Raw genomic sequence first — 14,425 nt, 5'->3', positions numbered from 1 at the left:
TATAAATATATGTATGTTGTTATTGTATTAATAAATTCTTTGCGAAATAAAATAAGGATTTATGGTAACCAGTGTATTATTAGTGAGGCATATAGTTTTTTTACATACTAACTAGATATATGGAAGTATGCATCATACTGGATTTTCTTTGGTTGTGCATTTAATTGAGGACTTAAAATACTAAAGTTTGCATCTAGTCAAATTCAATGTTGGAATTTGAAGATTCAAATAAGGAATAGGAAATAAACTAGAAATTATAAAAGAGAAGATAAACTAAAAAGAAAGAAGAATAGAAAGCCAAACGAGGCCAAAACCCCTGGAATCGGCCTAACTTGTCCCTGCAGCCGTGCAGCCCAGTCAGCCCGGGACCGCAACCGCAACCGCGTGCGTTTTGTGCTGACGGGTGGGCCTACATGGTCAGCGACTCGACCCTGGCACGTGTCTGATCACCGTGCACCGACACGCGGGCCCCGACAGACAGCCTCTCGCGCGGGGTTGCGACTGGCCTGTGGCCCCCTATCAGCCGCTCTCACTACGCTTGTTGACTTTCTCTAACGTGTGGGACCTGTCGAGCTCATGAGCGTTCCTCACCAGCGTGTGGGCCCGGGAGGTCAGGGTGCCTTTCCCCTTTCTCCGCATGAACGACGCCCCGAACTCAACAAACTACGCCGAATCCTCCAGGGGTTGTTATGGGTTCCCGGCCCTCTCCCTCTAGCACTAATCTACCAGCCGCAACTCCCCTGCCTCCTCGTTTCGTTTCACCAGAGCCAAAATCGAGCACTAGTACCAGAGCAGAGGTGAGCTGAGAGCAGGGAGCACCGCCAACACCGACCTATTCCTCGACCGATGTTCGGGGATCCGCGGCGAGTCTGGGAGCCTCGTGGAGTTGCTTGTGAGGCACCTGTAGCCGAGTGGGGAAGGATTGACCACCGAGGCGGCTGGAATTCTTCGTCGAACACTGTGATCCGTCACGCTTCATGGGTTGGGCTTGGCGCTACTTGAATCACGGTGAGTAACCCCCTTGACGATATCCTATCATTACCGCTGCTCGTTACTACCTTCGGAATGAAGTTTAAGCACAGGAATCGGGTCCTAGGAAAACTTCGGCCATGGCGCCGCCGTAGGGGCCTAGGCGTTGTCGGGTTTCGGTGTCCAGGGGATGGAAGGGAACATGGTCTTTGGATTCGTGGCCAACGGTATGTATTAGATCGAGGATAACAGTTTAGTAGGATCGATCGGTGGTCATCTGTTTTGTGATCGACGGTCCGGATTAGATCGTGTGTTCATTAAATCTGGGCCCGGATCGCTGATCCAACGGCTCACACTGCGTGCCGGTTTACAACGTTATAAGATCTAATCCCGTCCGCTGTGATCCGACCAGACGGCTCCCATGCGCCTGTACCCCTTCGGTGCGGGCAAAGTTGTAAAAGAGACCTTGGGGAATTAGCTAATCAACCCGCCATCCTCGGCCATTATGAGATAATCTGAAATTTACATAGTAGATCTTGAACTTATTTAAAGTAGTGGCCGAAGTCCATTGATCTCTATTTATTGATAAAATTAATTCAAAATGATTTTAATATAGAAATAATTCCATAGTCTTGTGTAATTCATAATTAATTTATTTTAACTCGTTTTTACCCGTTTGAGTTGCATTAGGTTCGTATTAATATTATCTACAACCTAGTAACCTTAATTTGATATGTAGCATGTTGTTGAAATCGAGAACTTGATTGTTTTAGCCTATGTTTAACTTATCCAAACACATAGAACTTCGGAAACTCATATCTCATTCATTATAACTCCGATTTTAGCCATTCTCGAATCCACGATCTCGTAGCAACGTGTAGATTATTATAATGCAGTTTATGCTTATGTTTGTTGTGATCCATATACAACTTTCAGTCCGGAAACCATAGCGGGTTCTCTCCTGTAGTGGAACTTTGTAAAGGCCTCACAATGTACCCTCGCCTACTTACTTTGGCAGTGTTTAAGGGTTTGATCAACCCGAGGCGGCAAAGGGAAAACGTCTTGTGGGTAAAGATGTGCAACCTCTGCAAAGTGTAAAACTGGTATATCAGTCGTGCTCGCGGACAAGAGCGACTCAGGACTCTCGCGTGATTAACTTATAAAATTAAACTTAATGTGTCATATGTATTACATTGTGGTTTTGTTACTAATTTTGATCTATTACTTTATTGGGATGGTATTAACTTATACTTAGTAACTGCTAACAAAATTTGACCAACTTATTAAAAGTAATGTTTTACCTTAACCATTATTTGTTGATCAGCCTGACACTATACATGAGCCCCCACCGTAAGTGAGCTCATGCACATTATTCCCACACTTGTTGAGCAATGAACTTTTGTGTGCTCACTCTTGCGATAAAACTTTCCCCCACATGTGAAGAGAAGGTGGCCCCGGAGGAAGACAAATACGAGGAGTTCGACGAGGTCTAGGTGTCGTCTCCCAATCAGTTTGTTGGCGCCATGGGACAATAATGTTATTAGTTCATTTTAATTATTATCATTTATCTTGTAAGACATTTCATTATGTAATAATGATTGTGACATTCGTCTCTATACACTGAGTCATCATATGTGTTGATCTCGTTTGGCGCACATATGAGACGCACCCGGGTTTGCCCCTTATATCCGATTGTGACATTGAGAGAAAACTTTTCATAAAGAAATCTTTAAACATAGGATTGACAAAATTGATCAATGTTCCATGAATTAGTAATGATTGTTCCATATTTTAGTTGAAGTCGGTAGGCACTAGGTTGTAGAACTTTAGCAATGGTAAAAGGACCCTCACAGATTCATGACAACTTGTGCATGTCCTTTGTAGTTTGAATCTTGCATAATGCAACATCACCAACTATAAAGGTTATGCCATAAACATGTCTTTCATAATATCTTCTCATAGCTTGCTGATATTTGGTTTTAGAATCAATGTTGAGTCTCTAAATTCCCAAGAATATCCAAGGGAGTTAAATTAGGAACCACTAATCACATCATCAATCATTGATAATGGTAAAAGACCCTTACTCATCCTTCCTCCTCCAAAGTAGGGGGGAGTTAACAACTTAACCATGTTATTCTACTTGTTGCTCTTTCAGAAATTTGATAGGTTTCCAACATCCGGATTCACCAAAACGGTGGATCTCAAGTCTAGATTTACCATTTTGGTGGAGCTCCTAAAAGATTGCTCCACAAACTAAACTTTGATGGAGGTATAAAAATTTAACCACCACTGCAACTAATTACACATGTACTGGTTCATTTTATTTCCCCCCTACCTCATCTTTTTTTCTTCTTCCTTCGCACTAAGTTGAGTGCCTAGCACCTGCCACGCCCCCACGCTGGTCTCGCCTATGTTGGATGCGCTCGCCCCCGGTTTGGCCTCGTCCCCACATTAGCCCCACACACGTCCACCACACACATGTCCCTGTCCACGCCCACCTCTTTGGAAGGTTTGCCACCTCACTAGCCATGGTCGTGTTGTGGTTGTGCCCCCTAGGCCTCGCAAGTGCTCACCCCTGGCCTGGCCCAAAACAAAGTCCTAGGCATGAGTGCTTGAAGCTCTCTTATCGAGTCATTGATAAATGTGAAAGTCGCCTAGAGGGGTGAATAGGCGGAATCTAAAAATTATAAACTTAAGCACACACTACAAGTCGGGGTTAGCGTTAGAATTAAATCCAAGCTCGAAAGAGAGGGGAAAACAAATCAACCAAGAAAATAAAGTGAATGAACACGGTGATTTGTTTTACCTAGGTTCGGTTCTAAAGAACCTAGTCCCCGTTGAGGTGGTCACAAAGACCGGGTCTCTTTCAACCCTTTCCCTCTCTCAAACAGTCACTTAGACCGAGTGAGCCTTATCCTTAATCAAACGGGTCACTTAGACCCCACAAGGACCACCACACACTTGGTGTCTCTTGCTTTGATTACAATTCACTTGGGAACAAGAATGAGGAGGGAAGAAAGCGATCCAAGCAACAAGAGCACAAAGAACACGAACAAACTCTCTCTCAAGTCACTAGGTTGTTGGAGTGAATTTGGAACTTGGAGAGGCTTTGACCTTTTGATGTGTGTCTAAGAGTGAATGCACTAGCTCTTGTATTGAATGAGAAACTCAGAAAACTTGGATGCTTGGAGTGGTGGTGGTTGGGGGGTATTTATAGCCCTCAACCACCAACAAGTCGTTGGGGGTGGCTGCTGTCGATGGGCGCACCGGACACTGTCCGGTGCACCAGCCACGTCACCCAACCGTTAGGGTTCAGGAGCTATCGACCGTTGGAGGCTTTGTCTTCTAGTGACACCGGACAGTCCGGTGCCGCACCGGACAGGCACTGTTCACTATCTGGTGCGCCTCTGACGACTGCTCTGACTTCTGTGCGCACTGTAGCGTTGTAGGGTGTCCGTTGCAGTCGACCGTTGCGCTGGATAGCCGTTATTCCACTGGTGCACCGTCAGTCCAGTGAATTATAGCGGAGCGTGCTCGTTGAAACCCGAGAGTGGCTATTTTGGGATTATACGGTCGTGGTGCACCGGACACAGTCCGATGGCACACCGGACAGTCCGGTGCGCCAGACCAGGGCACACTCGGTTTCTTGCTCCTTTGTATTTGAATCCTATCTTCAATCTTTTATTGGTTTGTGCTGAACCTTTATGCACCTGTAGAACATGTATTCTAGAGCAAACTAGTTAGTCCATTATTTGTGTTGGGCATTCAAACACCAAAATTAATATTGGGAAAAGGTTAATCCTATTTCCCTTTCAATCTCCCCCTTTTTGGTGATTGATGCCAATACAAACCAAAGCAAATATACAAGTGCAGAAATGAACTAGTTTGCATAAGGCAAGTGCATAGGTTGCTTGGAATTAAACCAATTTATAACTTTATTAGATATGAATGGATTGCTCTCTTCTATTTATTATTTTGGACCACATTTGCACCACTTGTTTTGTTTTTGCAAATCTTTTTGGAAAATCTTTTCAAAGACTTTTGCAAATAGTCAAAGGTATATGAATAAGATTGCAAGAAGCATTTTCAGGATTTGAATTTTCTCCCCCTGTTTTAAATGCTTTTCCTTTGACTAAACAAAACTCCCCTTGAATGAAATTCCCCTCTTAGTTTTCAAGAGGGTTTTAATAGATACCAATTGGAAGTATGTAATTTAGATGCCAATTTTGAAAATATACCAATTCAAGAAATTGCTTATCACAAGATACCAATTGGAAAAACAAACCAAATAAATCATCATTTCGAATTTTTTTGAAGTTGGTGGTGCGGTCCTTTTGCTTTGGGCTTAATATTTCTCCCCCTTTGGCATTAATCGCCAAAAACAGAGACGTTGAGAGCCCTTGTTACTTTCTCCCCCATTCGTACAAGTAAATATGAGTGAAAGATTATACCAATTTGAGAGTGATGTGGAGTGACAATGAAGGATAAAAGATACCGGTAGAGAGGAGTGGAAGCCTTGTCTTCGCTGAAGACTCCATTTCCCTTTCAATCTACGACTTAGTATAGAAATACACTTGAAAGCACATTAGTCGTAGTCATGAAAGAGATATGATCAAAGGTATACCAATGAGCTATGTGTGCAATGTTTCAATCAAAATTGCGAGAATCGAGAGTATTTAGCTCATTCCTAAGTTTGCTAAAGGTTTTCTCATCTAAAGGCTTGGTAAAGATATCGGCTAATTGTTCTTTGGTGCTAACATAAGCTATCTCGATATCCCCCCTTTGTTGGTGATCCCTCAGAAATTGATACCGAATGTCTATGTGCTTAGTGCGGCTGTGTTCAACAGGATTATCTGCAATGCGGATTGCACTCTCATTGTCACATAGGAATGAGACTTTGCTCAATTTGTAGCCATAGTCCCTGAGGGTTTGCCTCATCCACAGTAATTGCGCACAACAATGGCCTGCGGCAATGTACTCGGCTTCGGCGGTAGAAAGAGCTACTGAGTTTTGTTTCTTTGACGCCCAAGATACCAGGGATCTTCCTAGAAACTGACAAGTCCCTGATGTGCTCTTCCTATCAATTTTACACCCTGCCAATCAGCATTCGAATATCCTATTAATCAAAAGTGGATCCCTTGGGGTACCAAAGTCCAAACTTAGGAGTATAAACTAAATATCTCATGATTCTTTTCACGGCCCTAAGGTGAACTTCCTTAGGATCGGCTTGGAACCTTGCACACATGCATACGGAAAGCATAATATCCGGTCGAGATGCACATAGATAGAGTTAAGATCCTATCATCGACCGGTATACCTTTTAATCTACGGATTTACCTCCTGTGTCGAGGTCGAGATGCCCATTTGTTCCTATGGGTGTCTTGATGGGCTTGGCATCCTTCATTCCAAACTTATTGAGTATGTCTTGAATGTACTTTGTTTGGCTGATGAAGGTGTCGTCTTGGAGTTGCTTGACTCGAAATCCTAGAAAATACTTCAACTCCCCCATCATAGACATCTCGAATTTTTGTATCATGATCCTACTAAACTCTTCACAAGTATATTTGTTAGTAGACCCAAATATGATATCATCAACATAAATTTGGCATACAAACAAATCCTTTGCAATAGTTTTAGTAAAGGATGTGGGATCGACTTTTCTGACTTTGAAACCATTAGTGATAAGAAAATCTCGTAGGCATTCATACCATGCTCTTGGGGCTTGCTTGAGCCCATAAAGCGCCTTTGAGAGTTTATAAACATGGTTAGGGTACTCACTATCTTCAAAGCTGGGAGGTTGCTCAACATAGACCTCTTCCTTGATTGGTCCATTGAGGAATGCATTTTTCACGTCCATTTGGTAAAGCTTAAAGCCATGGTAGGTAGCTTAGGCAAGTAATATGAGAATTGACTCAAGCCTAGCTACGGGTGCATAAGTTTCAACAAAATCCAAACCTTCGACTTGTGAATAACCTTTAGCCACAAGTCGGGCTTTGTTCCTTGTTACCACACCATGCTCATCTTGCTTGTTGCGGAATACCCATTTGGTACCTACAACATTTTGATTAGGACGTGGAACTAAATGCCATACCTCATTTCTCGTGAAGCTGTTGAGCTCCTCTTGCATAGCCAGCACCCAATCCGAATCTCTTAGTGCATCCTCCACCCTGTATGGCTCAATAGAGGACACAAAAGAGTAATGTTCATAGAAATGTGCAACTCGAGATCTAGTGGTTACCCCTTCATGAATGTCATCGAGAATGGAGTTCATGGGGTGATCTCTTTGAATTGCTTGGTGTACTCTTGGGTGTGGCGATCTTTGACCCTGTACTTCTTGCTTATCTTCCTTGTCTTTATCTCCCCCTTGATCATTGTCCTCCTCTTGAGGTCTTGTTCGGTTATTCCTATCCCCTATGGATTGGATGGGATTGGAAAAAATATGGAAGATTTTGACTTGTTTCGGATCAAAACCCACCCAATCCCACCCAATCAACATGGATTGAGAGCAAAACGAACAAACCCTGAGGTGGCTCATCTTCCTGATCTTCATCATCTTGAGTTTGTTCCTCATCTTGAGTTGATGGAGATGCTTGCATGGAAGATGGCGATTGATCTTGTGTTTGTGTGGGATCTTCGGATTCCTTAGGACACACATCCCCAATGGACATGTCCCTTAGCGCGACGCATGGAGCCTCTTCATCATCTAGTTCATCAAGATCAACTTGCTCCACTTGAGAGCCATTAGTCTCATCAAACACAATGTCACAAGAAACCTCAACTAATCCAGTGGATTTGTTGAAGACTCTATATGCCCTTGTGTTTGAGTCATATCCTAGTAAAAAGTCTTCTACAACCTTAAGAGCAAATTTAGAATTTCTACCTCTTTTAACAAGAATAAAACATTTGCTACCAAAAACCCTAAAATATGAAACATTAGGTTTTTTACCGGTGAGGAGTTCGTAAGATGTCTTCTTGAGGATTCGGTGAAGGTAGAGCCGGTTGATGAAGTAGCAGGCGGTGTTAATCGCCTTAGCCCAAAACCGGTCCGGAGTCTTGTACTCATCAAGCATGGTCCTTGCCATGTCCAGTAGAGTTCTATTCTTTTCTCCACTACACCATTTTGTTGAGGTGTGTAGGGAGAAGAGAACTCATGTTTGATGCCCTCATCCTCAAGAAAGCCTTCAATTTGAGAGTTCTTGAACTCTGTCCCATTGTCGTTTATTATCTTTTTTATCCTTAATCCGAACTCGTTTTGAGCCCGTCTCAAGAATCCCTTTAAAGTCTCTTAGGTTTGAGATTTTTCCTGCAAAAAGAATACCCAAGTGAAGTGAGAATAGTCATCCACAATTACTAGACAATACTTACTCCTGCCGATGCTTATGTAGGCTATCGGGCCGAATAGATCCATGTGGAGTAGTTCCAGTGGCCTGTCCTTTGACCAAACCTTGGTTTTCATCCCCGAATGTGATAGCTCTTTGGGGATCTTCGTTTTTCTTGTAGGAGGAGAACATTATTTTCTCCCCTGTCATGTGATTTGTGCATCCGCTATCAATTATCCAACTTGAGCCCCCGGATGCATAAACCTGCAAAACAATTTAGGCCTTGTTCTTAGGTACCCAAACAGTCTTGGGTCCTTTCACGTTAGAAACAAGTACCTTGGGTACCCAAACACAAGTCTTGGAGCCCTTGTATTTGCCCCCAACATATTTGGCAACTACTTTGCCTGATTTGTCAGTTAAAACATAAGATGCATCAAAAGTCTTGAATGAAATATTATGATCATTTGATGCAGTAGGAGTTTTCTTTTTAGGCAATTTAACATGGGTTGATTGCCTAGAGCTAGAAGCCTCATTCTTATACATAAAAGCATGGTGAGAAACAAAATGAGATTTCTTATCTTGAATTCTCCTAATTTTATGCTCAGGATAATTAGCAGGATATAAAATATAGCCCTAATTATCCTGAACCATGAGAGCTTTTCCCTTAACAAAGTTAGACAATTTCTTAGGGGCATTAAGCTTGACATTGCTTCCCTGTTGGAAACCAATGCCATCCTTAATGCCAGGGCGTCTCCCACTATAGAGCTTGCTTCTAGCAAATTTAAACTTTTCATTTTCAATTTCATGCTCATTAATTTTAGCAGTTAATTGAGCTATATGATCATTTTGTTGTTTAATTAAAGCAAGGTGATCATTTATAGCACCAATATCAACATCTCTACATCTAGTACAAATAGTAACATGATCAACAGTAGATGTAGAGGGTTTGCAAACATTTAATTCATCTATCTTAGCATGTAATATGGCATTCTCATTTCTAAGACAGGAAATAGAGTCATTACAAACATTTAAATCTTTAGCCTAGAAATTAAACTAGCATTTTCGGTCCTAAGGCTACAAATTGATTCATTCAATTTATCAATCTTAGCATTTAAACCAGCATTTTCATTTCTAAGATTGGTAATTGAATCATGGCAAATGCTAAGCTATTTAGTCATTTTCACATTTTTCTACTTCATGAGCATAAGCATTTTTTACTTTAACATGCCTTTTGTTTTCTTTAATAAGGAATTCCTCTTGGCTGTCCAAGAGTTAATCCTTCTCATGAATGACACCTATCAGTTTATTTAATTTTTTTGTTGCATGTTAAGATTGGTAAAAGGGTAAGTAGATAATCTTCATTTTCACTAAAACTACCCTCATCACTAGATGTAGTATACTTGGGGGTGGTTCTAGATTGTACCTTCTTCTTTTTGCCGTCCTTTGCCATGAAGCATTTGTGGCGGACATTGGGGAAGAGAAGGCCTTTGTTGATGACGATGTTGGCGGCATCCTCGTCGGAGGAGTCGGTGGAGCCCTCGTCGGAGTCCCATTCCCGACACACGTGGGCATCGCCGCCCTTCCTCTTGTAGTACCTCTTCTTCTCCTTCTTCTTCCCCTCTTGTCGTCGCCCCTGTCACTATCACTAGACATAAGACATTTAGCTATAAAATGATCGGTCTTACCACATTTGTAGCACACTCTCTTGGAGCGGGGTTTGTAGTCTTTCCCCCTCCTTTGCTTGAGGATTTGGTGAAAGCTTTTGATGATGAGCGCCATCTCCTCATTGTCGAGCTTGGAGGCGTCGATGGGTAGCCTACTTGATGTAGACTCTTCTTTCTTCTCTTCCGTCGCTTTGAATGCGACGGGTTGCACCTCGGGTTGCACCTCGGGTGTGCCGCCTTGCTCCAAGTCGACGATGTGTTTGGAGCCTTTGATCATTAGTTCAAAGCTCACAAACTTTCCTATCACTTCCTCAGGAGACATTAATTTGTATCTAGGATCCCCATGAATTAATTGTACTTTAGTAGGATTGCGAAAAACAAGGGATCTTAGAATAACCTTGACCATCTCATGGTCATCCCATTTAGTGCTCACGAGGTTGCGCACTTGATTCACCAAAGTTTTGAGCCGGTTGTACATTGCTTGTGGCTCCTCTCCTTGGTGGAGGACGAATCGACCGAGCTCCCCCTCGATCGTCTCCCGCTTGATGATCTTGGTCACCTCATCTCCTTCGTGCGCGGTCTTTAGGACGTCCCAAATCTCCTTGGCGCTCTTTAACCCTTGCACTTTATTATACTCCTCTCAACATAGAGAGACGAGGAGTATAGTAGTGGCTTGGGAGTTAAAGTGTCGTATTTAGGCGACCTCGTCCGAGCCATAGCCCTCGTCCCCCACTGTTGGTACCTGCGCTCCAAATTCAATAATGTCCCATATGCTTGCGTGGAGTGAGGTTAGGTGATGCCTCATTTTATCACTCCACATACAATAATCCTCACCATCAAAATATGGTGGTTTGCCTAATGGAACAGAAAGTAAAGGAGTGCGCTTAGAAATACATGGATAACGAAGTGGCATCTTACTATACTTCTTGCGCTCATGGCGCTTAGAAGTCACGGACGCCGCGTCGAAGCTGGATGTGGAGGGCGACGAAGAGTCGGTCTCGTAGTAGACCACTTTCTTCATCATCTTCTTCTTGTCGCCACTCCGATGCGACTTGACGCAGAGAGGGGATCCCTCCTTGCCTTTGGTGCCGGACTCCCTTGATGGAGCCTTCCCGTGGCTTGTGGCCTTCTCGCCGGTTTCCATCTCCCTCTTGGCGGATCCTCCTGACATTACTTCGAGTTGTTACACTCTAATGAAGCACCGTCTCTGATACAAATTGAAAGTCGCTTAGAGGGGGGGGGTGAATAGGCGGAATCTAAAAATTATAAACTTAAGCACACACTACAAGCCAGGGTTAGCGTTAGAATTAAATTCGAGTACGAAAGAGAGGGGAAAACAAATCAACCAAGAAAATAAAGCGGATGAACACGGTGATTTGTTTTACCGAGGTTCGGTCCTAAAGAACCTAGTCCCCGATGAGGTGGCCACAAAGACCGTGTCTCTTTCAACCCTTTCCCTCTCTCAAACGGCCACTTAGACCGAGTGAGCCTTCTCCTTAATCAAACGGGTCACTTAGACCCCACAAGGACCACCACACACTTGGTGTCTCTTGCTTTGATTACAATTCACTTGTGAACAAGAATGAGGAAGGAAGAAAGCGATCCAAGCAACAAGAGCACAAAGAACACGAACAAACTCTCTCTCAAGTCATTAGGTTGTTGGAGTGAATTTGGAACTTGGAGAGGCTTTGATCTTTTGATTTGTGTCTAGTAGTGAATGCACTAGCTCTTGTATTGAATGAGAAACTCAGAAAACTTGGATGCTTGGAGTGGTGGTGGTTGGGGTATTTATAGCCCTCAACCACCAACAAGCCGTTGGGGTAGCTGCTATCGATGGGCGCACTGTCCGGTGCGCCAGCCACGTCACCCAACCGTTAGGGTTCGAGAGCTGTCGACCGTTGGAGACTTTGTATTCTAGTGACACCGGACAGTCCGGTGCCGCACCAGACAGACACTGTTCACTGTCCGGTGCGCCTCTGACGACTGCTCTGACTTCTGCGCGCACTGTTCGCGCATTGTAGCGTTGCAGGGTGTCTGTTGCAGTCGACCGTTGAGCTGGATAGTCGTTACTCCGCTGGTGCACCGGACAGTCCGGTGAATTATAGCGGAGCTCGCTGGTTAAATCCCGAGAGTGGCTGTTTTGGGATTGTACAGTCCTGGTGCACCAGACACTGTCCGGTGGCACACCGGACAGTCTGGTGCGCCAGGCTAGGGCACACTCGGTTTCTTGCTCCTTTGTATTTGAACCCTATCTTCAATCCTTTATTGGTTTGTGCCGAACCTTTATGCACCTGTAGAACATGTATTCTAGAGCAAACTAGTTAGTCCATTATTTGTGTTGGGCATTCAACCACCAAAATTAATATTAGGAAAAGGTTAACCCTATTTCCCTTTCAAAATGCAATCAAGGCTGAACCAATATTTGCAAAATGAAAGTCACGAGCTTGAAGTTCAGACATTTATGGGCACTATTGAAATAATGTGTGGTGAATGTGATGGTTCAAGTGGACTTGTGGGAGACCCATCCCACATATGTGTTGAATAAACATTGTTCCGCTATGTAATATATCTGGCAAATGACATGAATTAAAATATGCAGTTAAAAGGATTCTGAAGATCCGTCATGAGACCCTAGGAGGACTCATATATTTGAATTATAAATATGCAACATATAAATCTCGTACCAAATAATACATTCCTAACGAATGAACACTCTTCTATGTAGAGAGAATATCTCTTAGATGAGATTATAGCTCCTTGGTGGAACCTTTCTAGAAGAAATAAAGTCTGTGTTAAACACCAAAGTTTGATAATCCCTATAAAGGGATAAAGACCCATACAGACCCGAAAAGGAATAAGATGAGGTACCAAAGGACTTGAAGTTCACCGAATAAGCACATGTGTATTTCACGATATTTACTCATGGTATTTTCCACTAGATGTGGAATTACTGTATCCTCTAAAGCCCCGATGGCAGAAACCTATAAGTTTTAGGTGTTACTGGCAAAATATCCCCATTATGTCAGAATGATAGACTATAACGATATATCTGATCGATGAAAAATCCCTGATGGATTACGATCTTTGATGGACTTCTATTACACCATCATAGAAGTTGTAATGAATGAACGCGTGGAGCGATGAGTCATATATAAAATATGTACTATTACAACTATAATATCTACTAAGTCCTATGGAAGGACAAGTTATTTGCTTTGCACAATTATGTATACATTGTGGTGTATGATAGAATGAAAGGTGTAGCTCCCTAGCCTCATCCACCCTTATTATTCCAGATGAACAATGAGACACATATCTTGAAGGATGTGTTTGAGTTGCGAGGTATAAAGACTTTGACAAATGTCATCGTCAGGGAAGCGAATGCTTAATATTGATCGCAATTGAGAGATACTGAATGTCATATCAGTATGCCCTGGAGGCATCAACTTGATAATCAATGTGTGAAGCTTTATAGAAGTTTCTATCAGATATGTAGATCCAGTGGATCAAACACCACCAGTCAAAGGGGCTTATTTACGTTGATACATGCACTTACCTCGTGTATCCTAGAAGTGAGTTGAGGTGAAGTTTCTGAAATAATATTTGCAAGGATATGCAATCCGTTTGCTAAATCTCTATGTGCGTATGCTTGCAGAAGAAGATGTTGTGCCATATTGATAAGGTTTTGCAAGGATCAGTGGGAGCACATTTCTAAATTTAGCCCTTGTAGAAGATTCGATGGAATCCTTATCCAGAAGATCGAAATTTGTCCTGATGACAGTTGTTGTACTCTTTTTCCTTGGTGTGTTTTCCTGAAGTTGCTCACATGAGGTTTTTAACGAGGCAACAAAGTGTAAATGCAATATACGTCACCATGCGCTCTTTCTCCGTATTTTCCCAATGGGTTTTTTGGGAGTTTTAATTAGGCATGTGCTGGTCGCGGTATTCACGCAAGGGGGAGTGTTGAGAAACCTTAATGAAGGGTTATATGGACAAATACCGAATATGCCCCTGGGGCTATCACGTCTCTATATATAGAACATGTACCCCCTCATATGGAATACAGAAGAGAAATAGGCCAGATGCCCAACCCTACATCGTGTCTCGTGTGTTTCCTCTGTCGTGCTTATGAGAAGGGAGACGAGTACTCTAAAGCTCCTTGCGCCTCTACTGCTGACAGGAGAGAAGGAAGCAGATCTAGTGATCCGTGGTAACTTAGTTCTCAACAGAGTTTAGCCTTAACTCCACGTTTTTTGAGCAGCGTTGTTAGAGTTGAAATCTTTTGGCAAAAACATGAAGTGGGCTAGTACCAAACATAATAAAAAAAACACAATCGTATCCCATTTATTTTGATGCCGTTGGGCCGTGGGCCTAGCTAGTTGGGCAGCCTGACGGCTGGATCCTGGATGGCCCCGTTCTCGTTCTCGTCCAATTTCCGGTCCACCATCAGCAGACTTGCGTCGTCGCGGAGGG

The 14,425-nt window shown here is 43.0% G+C and overlaps 1 long non-coding RNA gene across 1 annotated transcript; it reads left to right on the top strand.

The window, feature by feature from the left end:
* The first annotated feature begins 372 nt into the window (after positions 1-372).
* On the top strand, positions 373-2,613 carry LOC103631703 (uncharacterized). Its single transcript, XR_555345.3, has 2 exons — positions 373-1,008; positions 2,413-2,613. It is a non-coding gene; the product is annotated as an uncharacterized lncRNA (long non-coding RNA).
* The last annotated feature ends 11,812 nt before the right edge of the window (positions 2,614-14,425 follow it).

The sequence above is a fragment of the Zea mays genome, chromosome 1 (assembly GCF_902167145.1).
Source record: "Zea mays cultivar B73 chromosome 1, Zm-B73-REFERENCE-NAM-5.0, whole genome shotgun sequence".
NCBI lineage: Eukaryota > Viridiplantae > Streptophyta > Magnoliopsida > Poales > Poaceae > Zea > Zea mays.
Note: the sequence above shows the minus strand (reverse complement) of the source record. Positions and strands in the feature narration are given on the sequence as shown.